This window comes from Alligator mississippiensis, chromosome 5 (genome assembly GCF_030867095.1).
Source record: "Alligator mississippiensis isolate rAllMis1 chromosome 5, rAllMis1, whole genome shotgun sequence".
NCBI lineage: Eukaryota > Metazoa > Chordata > Crocodylia > Alligatoridae > Alligator > Alligator mississippiensis.
Window position 1 is genome coordinate 149787251 of NC_081828.1, and position 15607 is coordinate 149802857.

The window sequence follows — 15607 nt, forward strand, 5'->3', positions numbered from 1 at the left end:
AGTTCAGTGCTTGAACACGTAACCCTTACTTGAATGATCTCAATTTTTAACCTTAACCTGATTTTTAATAATTTAAAGAGTAAAATTAAGAGTCTGGAATCACATGGGAATATTAGATCTTTATTAGATATTAGATTCTGCCTCAAGGACACCATGGGCAGAATGCTGTTTCATACCATGGATGACTAAAGTTCAGCTTGAGCCTAAATCTCAAGTTATCAGTTTATTGTGTTGAAGTGATTAAAATTCCACCTCTGAGGCTGTCTCTACATAAGAAACTTTACTGTACGGTAGACTAATCTATTGTGCAGTAAAGCATCACTTTTTACACAAGCATGGCTGTAAATTTACTGTGCTGTAAATTAGGCTATGGTTAGTTGGCTAGTATCTGTAGATACAGGTATTAGATTAACTGCACAGTAGCACATATGTAGACAGTAGGGCTGTGCGAAACAGCACCGTTTCATTTTGACTTCTGTTTCACCGTTTCAATGGGACAGGTGTTTTGTTTCAAGTTTCGTTTTGTTTCAAAAGCACTATTCTGTTTTATTTTCTGGAAACTGTTTTGCCCATAGGTTATAATGGGGAAGCATGAAACTGCCTATAACTTTGTCATTTTTTGGCAGACTTGGATGAAAACAGCAAGGGGAGTAGCTCATTCTCAGGGCGTGAAGCCTGCAAGCTTTCAAGGAGATAGGTGCAGGGGTTTCTGGGAAACTGCACCTCAAGCTGCTGACAAGCAAAACGGACATGTGACTGTGTGTGTGTGTGCTAAGGTGTGTACTCACTGGCACTGGGACCTCTACACAACAGAGTAGTGTGCCTCAGTGAGGTCTCCTCCTCCCCTGCAGCCTCATTTCAGTCCACTACTTTAAATAACAACAGGTAATAATAACCTAGTGAGCAGCACAGTAGCACCAGCAGCATCTCAGGCAGCCAAACTGTCACAGAGCCTTTCTTTCCTTTCCTGCATGACCTTCTTCTCCAGCAGCTGCCAGAGAACTCTCCCTGCTAGCCCCAGACCTGGAGCTTAGATGTGCCCAGGGCCCTGTGTCCTTCCAGTCAGCTGACTTGGGGACAGATGCTAGGGGTGTTGGTCTAAGGACATGGCACTGGCAGGCAAGGTTCTTTGGGTCAATTTAATCTGGGTTCTTTAGTAGACCATCTGTATAGTTACAGAAGTATTTCTTAGCAAGGTTGAAAAACCCTTCATCAGGCTGAGTTCCTGGATGGAAGGAACAGTAAAGAAGCTAGAGGCTGGCATGCAATGCAGGCAAGAAAGCCAGTCAGTGAAAATGGAAATGGAGGCATCAGGGGGTGAGGGATAGACTGGGGTGGGGGGAAAGGGAGATGTAGCAGTGCAGGTAAAAGTGGAGAGGTACCTGGGGAGTCAGATGTCCGGCAGGTTGTAGTGTCAGAATTCCAACGTCTATACTGAGTCCATGAGTTTCTGTACCTAGGAGGATGATGAAGTGCAGTTCATAGGCTCATCTGTGAAAAGTGGCAGTGGGGGGAAGTGGGATTGTCCCCCTGCTGGCAGGAACCAGTGAGTCTGAGGTTTTGTGGGGTGTTTTTCTTAAAGGCCCAGGTGCTGGGTCAGGCGGGGCAGCCATGGTGTGAGGGGGCTCGGGGAGCAGGCAGTAGTTGGGGGGATACTTGGCAGGGCTGGGGGAGCAGGCAGGGGATGGAGCCTGGCAGGCGTCCCCCCATGATCCCCTCCTCCAGACTCCCCTCCCCCACCTCCTACTTACCAGCTCCAAGTCCGGGTCCAGCTCCCTGCTGCAGTGACCGAGCACTTCCCAAATTGTCAAAGCTCTTTGAATCTTTTCCGAATCAATTAGGAGAGTTTTGAATCAATTCAGACCTTTTTATTGGTCCCCTGATTCAATTTGGATTTGGAGATTCGGCCACCATATCGAGCTGAATCTCCTTCGAACCGAATCAGCACTCAAAGCTTCACACAGCCCTAATGGCTATCTCTGACATATTTGGACTTTCTGCTATTTATTTATAAAAATTATGTTTACCTTTAACCTGTTATTTTCTGCTAGGTTGTGTGGTTTCTATCTCTAAAACAAACTTCAATGACAAAAAGAACCAAATGGAAAGAAAAAAAGTGTTAGAATTTTCCTGTTAAAAAAATTGTTACAACCCAGCATTTTTTCAGGGAAAACGTTTTGTCAAAACTATTTTCTTTTGGAAAAACTATTACTAGTTTCAGTGGCAAGTAACATATGAAAGAAAATTCCTATAACTTAACTTTTCTTAAATATATGGTTCCACCATACACTTCATTTTTAAATAGAACAAACCACACACAAAAGTCCTTTCTTTTCCCTACAGCCCATCAAAAGTAACTGAAATCATCTGAGTGTTTATGATGTTCATGCTGTTGTAAACTCAACTGGCTTCAAAAACATCCTTCAGAGCAATAGGACCTTGTCAAAGCATTTACTACCTGAGCAATACCTAATAAGCTCCCTGTGGATGCTTCCAGCATTTATAAGATGTTCCTATATTAATTATCAAATGTAATTAATTAAGTCTATTTTAATTTCTTTTCCCTTAACCTTGCTTCTCTCTTCCTTGTGCATACATATCTTGAAAACTTGGTACTTGGACATAAAAGAAGATTGCAGATGTGCTGTTGGATATGGCTTAAGATTATGAATGACAGGTTCTCAGCAGTTCCTAAATTGAAGGCCATTTCTACTGTGCAGTTGTTACTAGGCAGTCATTTAATACCTGCATAACTATGTAGCAAATGACTATGCAGTAGCTTGCATTACTGCACATTTATCTAATGATGCTTATTGCACAGTAGCTCATTACTACTACTCAGTAGCTCATTACTGCTGTGCAGTAGCATTGCATCATGGTTTGTGCTCAGCGATACTACTGTGCAGTAGTAATGATCTAATGCACAGTAAGTGTCTTGTGTAGGTGTGGCCCAAGTGAATTATTTTTAAGTATCCTGAACTATTATTCACTGGAAGCTTTCTAATTCAGTCAAATAATAATTTCCCTAGTGTTTATGCATATTAAATGCAGCTGCAAAGAACTGTCCCTACTCTTTTTGTCAATGAGTTGGGTTTTTTTCTGTAGCTGTGTAACTTGACCCACTGTTTAAAATTTATTGGAGTTAAAATTTTTTTTTTAAATCTCTCTCTTCCTCGTAACTTCTTCAGTAGTTTGTTCCAAACCAAGACAAAACTTCTAAATACACCTTGCCCTATGCTTTTCCTAGATTTGAACATAGCATATTATATTTGCCATCACTTGAAGAAAAGATGGAAACTAAATGAAATTTTGACAAAATATTATTTTGGCTGACTCTAATAAAGAATTAAGGGATTACAGATTATTTTTAGGAGAGGGAAAATTGGACATTATGGGATGAATTTTAAATTTTAAGGCGTTTATGCTTATAAGATTAGGTAATAAAATAATTAGACAGGTCAGGAGAGAAGTTGAAGATATATTAATACTCTTAGCATTAATACAGCCCTTTAGAGGCTGTATTTAAAATGTGAATTAATTGATTACAGCAAGTCCCTTACAAGAAACAATTTGCTCAGCATATACTTTTTTTCTTTCTGCTCACAGGCTGTCTACTAGTCAACCCTAATTTTCTCAAACCTATTTACTGTTCATGTTTTGTGAAAAAATTTGTGATGGACTTTTAAAAAATATCCTACTAAATACAACATTCCAATGGCAGTGGAACTGGCCAGGGTGTTGCTGTATAGAGAGAGGGATGCCTCAAAGGAGTTTCTCCAGGTTTGAATCTTTTGGGGAAACATCAGAAAAGCTGAATTAAGGAGGCGGGGTGAACAAAAACAATCCCCTCCCCCTTTTCTTTCCCAGTCATTTTGCTTAGAAGTAAGACTTATGGGGTAACTGCATTGTTTTATTCATCATGGGTATGCCCACAATACAGTTTCCACATTGAGTTTGACATGCCCTAGCTAGTTTGCATAATAAGAGCTAAGTAGTCATGGCAACATGGAACTCAATCGGGGCTATAAATCCTCTTGGTAAACTGAAGATAAATGCAAGGGACACAGATGCTATCAGTACCTATGCTAGCTAGTGTTTGTCTACCAAAACTGCTGCATAGATATATCTATAGTCTTCAAAGTTACATTAGTTTTACATTGCCTCCAAAGGACTTTCTCCTTATTTACATTCATACTTTGGGCCAGAGAATCATAATGAAAATTACCTATGCCCCTGCATCAAAAAGAGGCTTTGGCAAAGGATAGCTACTTCTCTAAACTGACATCATAGTAGATGTGGTCAAGGAAAAAAATGCTGGGAGGTTGCCAAAGTTCCCTTTTTCCCAAGAGCTGGAATAGCCACTGTGTGCTATTGTCACATGGTGTCCCGCTGAGTAGGTTTAGGGCTGTTCTGTTTTCAAATTGTGGGCTGAGATGATGCCCATCAAAATGTGCATAGGGAAACAAAAGGTCTCAAAGTCACCTTTGCTTCCTTTCCTCCAAACTTGAGACAAGCTAATGTTGGGAGTTGTGGCCACAGAACAGTTAAGTAATTAAAGATATAAAGTCAGGATCAAAAATCTCTTTGAAGATGTGGTCAGACTGCAGTTGGAGTACTGCGTGCAATTCTGGGCGCCGCAATTCAAGAGGGATGCGGATAACCTGGAGAGGGTCCAGAGAAGGGCCACTCGTATGGTTAAGGGCTTGCAGACCAAGCCCTACGAGGAGAGACTAGAGAAACTGGACCTTTTCAGCCTCCGCAAGAGAAGGTTGAGAGGCGACCTCGTGGCTGCCTATAAGTTCATCACGGGGGCACAGAAGTGTACTAGTGAGTACTTATTCACCAAGGCTTCCCCGGGGGTTACAAGAAATAATGGCCACAAGCTAGCAGAGAGCAGATTTAGACTGGACATTAGGAAGAACTTCTTCGCAGTTAGAGTGGCCAAGGTCTGGAACGGGCTCCCAAGGGAGGTGGTGCTCTCCCCTACCCTGGGGGTCTTCAAGAGGAGGTTAGATAAGCATCTAGCTGGGGTCATCTAGACCCAGCACTCTTTCCTGCTTATGCAGGGGGTCGGACTTGATGATCTATTGAGGTCCCTTCCGACCCTAACATCTATGAATCTATGAATCTATGAAAAGGAGTTTCTGCCCCTGAGTCTCATGTTAAAAAAAACAAAAACAGCCCATTAAGTTTTTCAAGAAGAGATTAATTTTAAAATCCGAATAGGTAAACAAATTCTAACATCAGATTCCTTTGATATGACATACTTTTACTTGAAAAAGGTTTTGGACACTGTCTTCCACAACTTTCTTATTATCAAGCTAGGAAATAGAAGAAAAATGGAAGTACTGTAATGTGGATATGTAATTCATTGGATAATTATACTGAACAAGTAATTATCAATGGCTCAATGTCCTTTTGGGAGGAGGTATCAAGTAATGTTTCCCAGAGGTCTGTCCTGGGTCCAGTGTTGTTTAATATCTTCACTAATGACTTGTACAGTGGGATTGAGTTCATGATTAACAAATTTGCCATTGACACTAAATTGGGTAGAATTCCAGACATTTTGGAGGGAGTGGCTAGAATCCAGAATGACATGGATACGCTGGAAAAATTGTCTGCAGGTAATCAGATGATATTCAACAGGCACAACTGCAAATGAACAAGATGGAATAGTTGTGTGAACAAATTCAGACTTGGAAATGACTGGCTAGGCTGCAGTTCTGCAGGGAAAGACTTGGGGGTTATAGCAGACCATAAGCTGAATATGAGAAAATGTTGTGGCCTCAAACTGTAGCATGGATAGTGTAGGTTGGAGATTAGGATGAACTTTCTTACTGTGAGGGTGGTCATGCATTGGAACAGGCTACCTACAGAAATGATGGAATCTCCATCAGAAATTTTCAAGAGCAAGTTGGACAGGCTGGGATGATTTAATCAGGGATGATATTGCCTTTGCAAGAGGCTGGACTAGATGACCTTGTGAGGTCCCTCCCAGCCATACTTTCCTATGATCTTATGACATCCCTAATGATAGTGGCTAAGTACAGACATTCAAAAAGCCCCTGGCAGAACTGCTCTAACTTATCATGCTTTACTCAAAGTGTGATAAGTTAGAGCAGGAGCCAACCAAACTCCTGTTCAGTAGTGGGGGAGGGAGGGGACTCTCAGCTTGCTAATAGGTGCACTCTGGCTGCTGGGTGTGCTCCTGCATGACTACCAGGAGGCTGCCAGGGTAGTCCCTCCCCCTAGCCCCCGTTCCACATCAACTAGCAACTGTCAGCAGTGGCTGGGGAGGAAAAGGGGGGGAATGGAGCCCCCCACCGCAAGGGCCCTACACACCTTGCTAGATGGGGTCTTGGGGGTGGCATTAGGCCAGATCCATGTGTGAGGGGCTTCCTTCCCCCCTCCCCCCCCAGCCTCCTGACAGCTGCAGCCAGCAGCTGCAATGCACTGTGGTGCTGCCCAGGCAGGGTTGCTGCAAGCACACAGATGCCAGTCCAGCTGGGCCAGCTGCAGACAGAGATGCCCCAGACTCCTTCCTCCACAGCCCTAACCCTCTCCCCCCACCCTGCAGTGTGCAGTGTGCCATGGGGCTGGGGCAGCTGTGAGGACAGGAACCCCCTTTCCTCTACTTCACCGCCCCCCTCTAGGCTGCATGCAGAGCTCGGATCAGAGGCTATCATTGACTTGGCAGGGCTGGCCCAGTACTCAGACAGAGCAAACGAGCTCTGTGCAACACTGCCCGGGATAGCGCTGATTGTACTCTAAATTTTGATGGGATCTGGCCCAAATGTTTAATAAAGCGCTTTAACAGAGAGCATTTTAGGTTAGCACACATCCATCCAAGGTTAACTTAGAGCAGGATCCACCATTTTTAAAGTGCTTTATGTACCATAAACATCTATTCTGTTATTACTATAAAGCACTTTCTGTGAACTTAAAGCACATTTAGTGTAACGTTGTACATAGCCGGTGATCCTACTACATATGCATATTCTATGATAATATATTACTTGCTTATACAATGATGGTAATTGGAGGCAAATGGGATAATCTGTGTGGTGTATGAGAACATGAACAAAATGGCAGTGTACAAGCCTCCGAGTTCACCTAACTTAGTGGAGCAACATCAAGATGAGTTAGGAACTGAAACTAGGGATCATGTAATAACGGGGAACTACAATACTAGAAAAATAGGTAAAAAATATTTGAGTGGTATTTGTCATAAGGATGGATGGACCAATTTGTATATGATAAAACTGGACTCTGACTGTTGACAGAATTTGAATAGGACGTTGAGGCTCCCAAATTTTCAGATAACTTTAATTGTGTTTATATTCCTCCCAAGTGAAAATTCTGCACAAATGAAAAGTTGTTTTTATTGAATTTGTAATCTGGCCAAAATTACAAAGTGTTAAGTATCTGATTAGTTTCTGCTCTGATAATAGATACAGGTGACTGTGGACAAAAGATTTTCAAAGGGGCTATTCAGTATTGACATGTAACCTACCTAACACAGAGTGAAGTCTGAGGTGTGCATATCTATTGCTAGTTCTTCTGCAGCTGATTTAGGCACTACAGTAGGATGCTTCTTGTCAACATATCCTCCTGTCTTTCTTGTGTCTAAGTTTTCACTTTTAGTTTTAGGTGTATTAAGGAGTGGTTAAAGAATTTTACTAGGATGGGGGAGATGTAGGTTGAAAGTCCCTCTTGATGAGGGGGGCTTCAAATCTGGATGTCTCTCTCCCTGGGCAAGGGCTCTAACCACTAGGTTATTAGCCTCTCCTATGTCTTAGTCCTTTTCCTCCTTCTGAGTATGTCTACATGTGCCATTAGTGTGCAGCAGTAAACTGTGGAGCTTATTGTTCCACAGTTTATTGCTCCCAGGAAGCTCCCAAGCACACCATTTAAATGTACGCCCAGACTGTAGCACATTGAGCCAGCATAGACCAGCCCCAGCTGGCAGGAGCCCCAGGGGGGTCAGCCTGCCAGCCCAGGGCTGCTCCAACTGGGCTCAGTGTGCTGCAGAGGGGCTGGCTGGGGCACAAGGCTGCTTCAGTGTGGCTAGCCAGTGGGTAACCCATACACTGAAACACTTTTGTGCCCCAGCCAGCTGGCTCAGCATCTACATGTGTAGTGCTGCAGAGTAAAAATACTCCACAGCAGGATAGCCTGCTGCAGTTTCTTAGTTTCCTGCACCCTAATAGGGGCACACATGAAGACACTGAGACATTTACTGTGGAGCTAATTTGCTCCACAGTAAACATCTCATGTAGATGTACCCTCTCTTTGCTAGTACCATAGTTTTGTTGGGTTTTTTTCCCCTGTACTAATATTTTTGGGACTTACACAGATTTTATATATTATCAGGATTTTCATCAGGAAGAGTTCACACAATTTTCATGTTGCAACACACTTTTGGTTTAGTATAAAGCAGTGCTTCTTTGCTTTGGGGAAATGAGGAAGCTTCACCGTGTCTTCCTTTTTTTCTTAGCTACTAATCTGGGCAAAAGCACATCTTAAAAGCTGGGTACCAGGCTTCAAAATATTCTGTTAAGGGGGATCCTTTCATCATATTTAGCTGCATGATTTAATCTGGTTATGTTTTAGTACAACCTGTAAGGAGGTTGAGTAGATATCCAATTATCTTCTTAAGAAGCAGAATTAGAGACGTTTTTAGAATTTTAATGCCTGGGGATTATGCAGTATGTATTCAAAAATGACCATAAAATGGGTATATCATAAAATGAGTTTTACTGTATATGAAAAAGGAAGTCTTCTTCCAGGAAGACAGTCATGCTAATGAAGCTACATCAGGGATTGTTATGCTCATTGTATTTAAGATGGAGAGCATTTTTAGCATAATATATTGCTCTCAATTAGTAATGGTATAGTAAAGGTGGCCTGCTAAGGGAACAAGCACCATTTAAAAAATATTTTTTGACTTCTTAAAGTGGACTAAAATGGTAGGTTTTTGTTGATCTTACTTGGTGGGGGAGTGAGTTCCATTTGATTTTCATGTTAAAGCTTTTCAGAAATTTAATACTGGTCTTGTGTAGTTTTGTTAGCAGAGTCTAAAGGATATTTATTATGAGCTTATCATAGCTCAGTTGAAATACTGCTTTGGTTGATAAAGATAATTGATCAATGTTAATATATTTAGATTTCTGTAAGGCATTTAATTTAGTACCACATGGCACATTCATTAAAAAACTAGAATAGAACAATACAAAATCAACATGGCATATGTTAAATGGATTAAGACCTGTCTTGTGATGAGTTTTAAAATATAATTGTAAACAATTTGGGAAGCTGACAGGAGAGATCCTAACAGAGGCAAAAGGAATCTAAAAGAACCTCTTGTAATTTAGATAATATTAATAGCACACTACCCAGCAAACAGCATTAGAGGGAAGGATAGGAAGAGCAGCAAGAAGGCAGCCTGACTGAACAGTGAACTCTTCAATTGCTTGAAAATTCAAAAAGAATTTGACAAAAAGTAGAAATTTGGCTACACTGTTAAGAAAGTGAAAGTATAGAAGTATAGAGAAAAATAAGGAAGGCCAAAGCACAAATTGAGATACATCAACAAGGGATGAAAAGGCAACTAAAAAGTATTCTGTAAGCATGTTACAAGTAAGAAGATGACCAGGAAAACTGTCCCTTACTGTGAGGCATACATAAATAATCTGATTTCCTTTTGGCAAGGTAATAGCCTTTCTGGATGTGAAGAGAGCATTGGATTTGACATACCTTCCATGAATTCTCGTTATTAAGCTAAGGAAATACAGCCTAGATGTAACTACTGAAAGGTAGCCAAACAATGTCTAACTGGGAAGTAATATTAAGTGTGGGGTCTCAAGTATCTGTCTTGGGTTCAGTGTTGTTCCATAATCTCCATTAATGATTTAGAAGATAGGATTGGGTGTACACTTAGTAAATGTGCAAATGACACCAAGCCAGGTAGGCTAGCACACACCTTGTAGGATAGGATTAGGATTCAAAATGAAGTTGATAAATTGCAGAAATGATCTGAAATTAACTGAATGGAATTCAACAGGCAAGGTACAAAGTCCTGCACTAAGGATGAAACAATCAAGTGAGATTGGGGAACAATTGGCTAGGATGCAGTACTGCAGGAAAGCTTGTATACCACAAGCTGAATGAGTCAACAAGGTTCTATTGCTGTTTTAAAAAATCAACTCAGTAGCATACTGGCTGTAGTAACAGGAAGGTCACATGCAAGTCACAGGGAACAATTCTTCTATTCTTCTTCTCTAAGTCTTCCAGAGGTCTCACCTTGAGTACTCTGTCCAGTTTTGGGCGCTGAACTTCAGGAAAGACATGGACAAATTGGAAAGAGTACATTGGAGAGAAACAAGAGAGGAGAGGTCTAGAAAATGTGACATATATGGAAAGGTTGGAAGAACTGGCATTATTTAGCCTGGAGACAAAAAGGACTGAGGAGAGATTTGATAACAATCTTCAAATATAAGGGTGTTTCAGAAACTAACAGCAAAATGTCTGTGTACACTGTATTTCTGCAACAAAGAAATCACATAGCAGGGAACAGTGATGGTGGCATTTACAACTACATAGGAAACTGATATGGTCCAGTAAATTATCATTGCACACAGAATGGTTTTATTTCAAAATTTTCATTAGTTTCTGAAATACCCTGAAACTACACTACTAGTGTAGTTGGTACAATAATGGCTATTTTCAAAGAGGATGGTCAAAGACTATTCTGTGTCCTCAGGCGACAGGACAAGAAGTAAGTTTTAAATTAGAACAAGGGAAATTTAGGTTGCCTGTTACAAAAAACTAGCTGTGTACTCATAGCAATATGGAACTCAGCAAGGACTATTGTAAAACCCACTCAAGAAGTGAGTAAACACTATGGCAGACAGGCTTTGTTGAACCTACTGGTAGCACCTGAGTTTGTATGTTTAAAGCTAACACAGGTATATCTTTATAAGCTATGTCACAGCAGTGGCTGCAGTGTAGAAAACCCTTTACAAAGAGCATGCAGTTCTAATACAAGAGTAGATTTACACAAAAAGTTTAGGACTTTCTTTTTCCATCACAGGGCAATCTACATGAGACATTTTCTGCATAGTAGACTAATTAGCTGCACAGAAAACATCTTGGCATCCACATGTGCACCCCTATTAGGCTGGAGTAAACTAATTTACTCCACAAAAGGACAGTACTGGTAAAAAAACAAAACTCCATGGCATCACGTGTAGATGCTTCCCAGGCTGGCTAGGACATGAGCATGCTTCAGTGTAGGGACTGCCCGATGGTTGTCCCCACATTGAAGCACCTTCGTGGTCCATCCAGATCTGTGGCACATCAAGCCAGGGGGAGCAACTCCTGTTGGCAAGCTGACCCCCCTGAGACCAGGGCTGCTCCAACCTGGCTCAATGTGTTGCACTCCCAGGCATACATTGGTTCAAACAGCAGTAAGCTCCAGAGTTTATTGCTTCATATTAATTGCGTGGGTAGATGCAGTGAAGTTAATGGGAAGAAGCCCAGTTTTCTTTTCTTTTGCTAGTCCTATTTAAAGGAGGCACTTCACTGAAAAAAGTAGAAGATATGGTGGTGTTAGGGCCAAAAAAATGTGCCTAACTAATTTATTCACACACAATAATGATTAGGATCAACAGAAAACATGTACAAATTCTGGTCATATTTGATACAAAGTTGAAGTGCTTAAAGATAATTTTGAGAAGACATTTTGTTAAGGAAAAGGGCTAAAATTAATCACCTAAAAGAAGGCGGGGGAGGAGGGGTAAAACTGGCTGAAAATGAAATGAACCTTTTGTTTGACCATACAATATTCTTTTCTGTTTTCTAGCTTGGTGGAGAAAAAATATATGATTTGTTTGGCCACTGATTCAGAAAATTATTTACATCCTTTTCTTGTCATTGGTGATTTCCTTGTGATACAAAGTGGGGCCCTAGATGCAACAGATAAATTATGCCATGATATAGCTCTTTTTAAGAAATACAGGTACACATTAGGGATAGGTTTAGGTTTGGCTGCATAGCCTGAAAAAGAGCTCATCAGTTCCCCCTTTTAGCTTAGGTGATAGAGAGAAGTGGAAACAGAATTGTCTCTCTGCAGTTCCTCCAGGTGCCTAAGTATCACTATACTCAATAGAGTTGTTTTGTTCCCAAGGTCAGTATGCCTAAATCTTTGCATGTTGAAAAAGGATTTGCAAACATACATCTTTGGAATTGTGAGCTGAATTTCACAAAGGCTGGAAGCATCTGCTCTATACCAAAGAACAAGGCAGAGAGACTGTCACAGCATCCTATGTGAAAGAAACAGTTTGCTAAGCATGCAAACTAGAATTGTGCTGCTTTCATTATTAATCTGTGCTGCTTCAAATCCTGTGTGTAGGAGTAGTACATTTTAAATAAAAGTAGATTAGAACAATTTTTAATCCCATTGTCTCTACTAAAAGAAATAACCTACTTGTCAAGTCTGAAGCATGTTAACCACTCCGAGCTGCTACATGTTTTTATTCAAGAGATGGCAAAATCTCATTTCATTATATTTTATTGCATTCATTTTTATCAGATGTCATTTACCTGCTGGCTGACAATACTTTCACTCAGCATTTTCTGCCTGACCGCCAATGGGCTGGCTATGTGAATGGGATAAAGGAGAGATAATTTCTGTTTGTAGAATAAATTACTTTTTATTCTTCATCTACTTTTGAATATTAGTGACAGACCTATTTCAAAAGGTTGAGAGGCCTGGGTTAGAGACACATCCAAAATAACTTCAACTGAACTTTCAGTCCTAGGGAGATCCTGATTTGTAATGGAACTTCAGAGTGAACCCTATCTGAATGTTCTTTCTTCTCATGTCTCTTCCTACCTTTCTTTAAAGAGCACCTAATTGCTTCTGCTCTCGGTCCTTATGCATCATTCACATGGACTAGGGAGTCTTACCTACTAGTTATGCTCCAGAATGCCAAGTGGTCTTCTGAGCAGAAGCCATAAAGCTCAGAAGACCACTTGTCAGAGGTGTTGGTTGTAGTTCAGAAAGAGTGTTTACATGCATATGTCACTTTTTTGTTTTGGGAGTAGGACTAGTTCAAATTGCTTTGTTAGTTACCCTTACACAATTCCATGGCACCGCATCTTGCCTCCAAGGCAACTTCAGGATGCTGATGCCATGGTAAGTTGCCATAACTCTTCCTGTAGTGCCTTAAGTATGATGGACAGCACAGCACTTCCTGTTTCATAGTTTCATAGCTGTTAGGGGTTGGAAGGGACTTTACAGATCATCGGGCCCAACCCCTCTGCACTTGGGCAAGAAAGACTGCTGGGAACAGATGACCCCAGCAAGATGGGCGTCAAGACACTTTTTGAAGATCACCAGGGTGGATAACTGTACCACCTGTGGGGGAAGCCTGTTGCAAACCCTCAGCATTTGCCTTGTTTGAGATAATATGGACTCGTTGTTTGTAAAGTTTGAGAATTATACACAAATTTGTAGAGCAGTAATAATAATGATAGAGCAATCTAGATTGCATGGTAAAACTGAGTTTACTTGAACAACATTTTTCTCTGGTTGAATGTAAAGATCCACCAAGGACACTGGTTATAGCATAAGTGGAAGTACTTTGGAAATCACTGACTCAAAGAGAGACTTAAGGGATCATGGTGGCTCACCAACTGAATGTGAGTTACCAATGCATTGCAGCAGATACAAAAATAAATAAATCCTTGGATATATTTAAAAAAAGGAATTTAAGATTGATATAAAGAGCCACAGTTCTACTGAAATCATTGTATTAGGCTGCTGACACATGTAACATTTAAGGCATAATTAACAGGTTGATTGTGCTCCAGTTATGGGTGCCGCACCTCAAGAGGGATGTGGCTAACCTTGAGAGGGTCCAGAGAAGGGCCACTCACATGGTCAGGGGGCAGGAGGCCAGGCCCTATGAAGATAGATTAAAGGGCCTGAATCTATTCAGCCTCCACAAGAGAAGACTGAGAGGGGATCTGGTGTCTGTCTATAAACTCATCATCGGAAAATAGGTGAGGCTTTGTTTTCCCAGGCACCACCTAAGATAACAAGGAATAACAGCCACAAATTGATAGAGAGAAGGTTCAGGCTTGATATCAGGAGGCATTACTTTACAGTTAGGGCTGCCAGGCTCTGGAATGGTCTCCCAAGGGAGGTAGTGCTCTCCCCTACCTTGGGGGTCTTCAAGAGGAGGTTGGATAAATATCTGGCTGGGGTATTATGATCCTGGCATTCATTCCTGACCAGGGCAGAGGGTTGAACTTGATGATCTGTTCAGGAACCTAGAAACTAAAAACCATGAAACTAAATTGTAACCTGGCCAGATGTGCAAGCCAATTAAAGGCAAGATACTAGAGTAAACAAGCCACACAGTTATTCCATGTATGTGAATTGTAGTAACCGCAGTTTGGTTCCCAGCCCCCGTCAAAAATCAGCTGATTGTAGGCACCTTGGTTTCATTTTGCAAGTGCAGGGGGAGCCCAAACTCATCATCCTGGGCTCCCTTTGTACCAACCATGCAAATGTGGCATGGCAGGAGGTGTGCTTGTTTGGATTCTGGATTAGATCCCATCACATTTTCTAGTGAACGTCTATCAGTTAGTGATAAATTAAACTAGTTGAATATTTTGCCCAATAGGTTAGAAGGATATTTTACCGCTATATAGAATGTTCATGAGACCAGTACTGGAATATTGTATACAATTCTAGTGACAACATATTAAAAAAGTGTGGCTGAGGAGAGGGTGCAGAAAACAGCTAAAGAAGGATATGAGAGTTGAGAGAATATCCAACCAATCCAATCGAGAATTCAGTTTATTGTACAAATGTGGAGGTTGTAGATAAATAAGCAGAGGTCTTTTTTATAGTCAGTTCACTGAAAGCAATAGTAATATTTCCCCTGAATAAAAACTAAACAAAGAGAAGCTCTCAGGCTCTGGCCCATAATCTGTTATAATATTTTCCTAATCCCAGATTTTTTTCTGTTATAGTATCTAGCACTGCCTCATTCCAGTTTTGTAACAAAAAATACAGGCAATCCTTGACTTGCAACTTTCTGAGTTACAGCATTTCACATTTACAGCATTTATAAACTGACACCCTGTTTCAACTTTCTGACATCAGTTTTGACTTTACAAAACTTGATTTGATGCAACGCCATGCCAGCAAACAAGTTTGCTATGTCGTCCATCTCCCTGGAGAACATCTGTCCAAACTTCCTTGGGCACTTTCTTTAAGAAAGCAGACAAGACTCCAGAAAAACCTGCAGCCAAGACTCCTGAGAAAACTCCAGCCAAGAACCCTTCAAAAAGTCCAACTAAGAGCCCTTCAAAAAGTTCAGCAAAATCACCTCAAAGAATGCCTTCCAAATCAATATGATTGCTATTTACAATATGAATACATTTATGTAGCTATATTACTCATCTATAATTGATTGAGTACAAAATTCTGAGTTATTTTTGGTGAAAATAGGGTATCAGGCCTTGGTTCAGGAATGAATCCCTCATTTATAATATTGTTTCCGATGGGAAATCGGTTCTGAGTGACAACATT